Below are 2,549 nucleotides of genomic sequence, written 5' to 3' on the forward strand. Positions count from 1 at the left end.
AAACAAAGATACCCTCACTACCAGAAGCTTGTATATGGGATTTATATGACCACCAAGAAGGTTGCACATTACTTCTCTGACCACTCCATTACAGTCGTCAGCGACGCCCCACTGTCAGAGATTCTGCATAACAGAGATGCAACTGGTCAAGTGGCCAAGTGGGCGATTGAACTCCTTCCCTTAGATATCAAGTTTGAAGCAAAGAAGGCTATCAAGTCCCAAGCAATCACAGATTTCATCGCCGAGTGGATTGAACAGCAACTTCCGACTCAAGTTCACTCGGAGCACTGGACCATGTTCTTTGATGGATCTAAGATGCTGAATGGTTCCGGTGCTGGGGTAGTTCTAGTCTCCCCCCGAGGAGATAAGCTCAGATATGTTCTCCAGATTCACTTCGATTCCTCCAACAATGAAGCAGAGTATGAAGCACTTTTGTACGGGTTGCGCATGGCCATTTCACTCGGCGTCCGTCGCCTCATGGTCTACGGCGACTCAGATTTGGTGGTTAATCAGGTAATGAAGGAGTGGGACATCAGAAGTCCAGCTATGACTGGTTATTGCAATGCAGTGAGAAAGCTAGAAAAGAAATTTGAGGGGTTAGAGCTTCATCACATCCCCCGACTGAAAAATCAAGCAGCTAATGATCTGGCAAAAATAGGCTCCAAGAGAGAAGCCATTCCCAGCAATGTGTTTCTGGAGCACATCCGCTCGCCATCAGTCTAGGAGGATCCTTTCACAGAAGAAGCCCCACAACCGAAAAGTGCCACAGATCCGACTGAAGTCGAAGTTCCTGCTGTGGTCGACCTAATCATGGAAGTCTTGGCAATCACTCCCGACTGGACGATACCGTACATCGTGTATATCCTAAGGAAAGAGCTCCCAGAAGACGAGGAAGAGGCTCGACAGATCGTCCGCCGATCCAAGGCCTTCACAGTCATAAAGGGGCAGTTGTATAGAGAAAGCGCGACTGGAATCGGTCAGAAGTGAATAACACAAGAAGAAGGTCGGATAATCCTCGATGATATCCACTCGGGGACCTGTGGCCACCATGCGTCCTCTCGGACCATTGTGGCTAAAGCATACCGAGCGGGATTTTACTGGCCTAGAGCAAATGAGATGGCAAAAGAGATAGTCGACAAATGTGGAGGCTGCCAGTTCTACTCCAACATGTCACACAAGCCTGAATCAGCCCTGAAGACCATTCCAGTCGTCTGGCCCTTTGCTGTCTGGGGATTGGACATGGTTAGTCCACTGAGAACAGGCAGGAGCGGATTCACGCATGTGCTTGTGGCAGTCGACAAGTTCACCAAATGGATTGAAGCCAAGCCTATCAAGAACCTCGATGCTGGCACTGCTATCAGTTTCGTCAGAGGACTAACATTCAGATATGGAGTCCCTCATAGTATCATCACTGACAATGGGTCAAACTTCGATTCGGACCAGTTCAGAGCTTTTTGCGCCTCTCAAGGCACACGAGTCGACTACGCGTCGGTCGCGCATCCTCAGTCGAATGGACAAGCTGAAAGAGCAAATGGTTTGATTCTCAAAGGACTGAAGCCTCGGCTGATGCGTGATCTCAAGCACGCGGCAGGTGCTTGGGTCGACGAGCTTCCGTCAGTTCTATGGGGATTGAGGACCACTCCTAACCGGTCGACTGGAAGAACTCCATTCTTTCTGGTTTATGGAGCCGAAGCGGTTCTGCCAAGTGATCTTCTTCACAACGCGCCCCGAGTCGAGCTTTACACCGAAGATGAAGCAGAACAGGCCCGGCAAGAAGCAGTCGACCTCTTAGAAGAAGAGAGGGAGATGGCCATGATCAGATCGACCATTTATCAGCAAGACTTGCGTCGATTCCACGCCCGGAATGTGAACAGTCGAGCCTTCCAAGAAGGAGATTTGGTCCTCCGAGTGGATCAACAGAAACCACACAAGCTTGCTCCTACTTGGGAAGGCCCCTTCATCATCACCAGAGTCCTCCACAATGGAGCGTATCACCTCTACAATGTTGATCGCCAGATCGACGAGCCTCGAGCTTGGAATACAGAACTACTCCGCCCCTTTTACACTTGAGCTCTCCCTTGGACGAGATGTAATAAGAAAAATTCCTGGAGTTCGTTTTTATCAAAGGCAAGAGTGTTCCATCAATTGTTGTCACTTTTGTTTACATACGGAATCCCCCAGTGGGTGACTTAGCTGCGAATCCGTTTCGCCTAAGTTTGAAAAAATCCCACCGAGTGGAGAGCGATCCTCCCACTCGGGGGCTTAGTTGCAGTCCAGCACTCGCCTAAGTTCTCTCACCTAGAGACTTAGCTGCAGTCCGGCACTCGCCTAAGTTTAAAAAAAATCCTACCGAGTGGAGAGCGATCCTCCCACTCGGGGGCTTAGCTGCAGTCCAGCACTCGCCTAAGCTCTCTCACTTAGAGACTTAGTTGCGGTCCGGCACTCGCCTAAGTTTGAAAAAATCCCACCGAGTGGAGAGTGATCCTCCCACTCGGGGGCTTAGCTGCAGTCTAGCACTCGCCTAAGTTCTCTCACTTAGAGACTTAGCT

The sequence above is a fragment of the Triticum aestivum genome, chromosome 2A (assembly GCF_018294505.1).
Source record: "Triticum aestivum cultivar Chinese Spring chromosome 2A, IWGSC CS RefSeq v2.1, whole genome shotgun sequence".
Lineage (NCBI taxonomy): Eukaryota > Viridiplantae > Streptophyta > Magnoliopsida > Poales > Poaceae > Triticum > Triticum aestivum.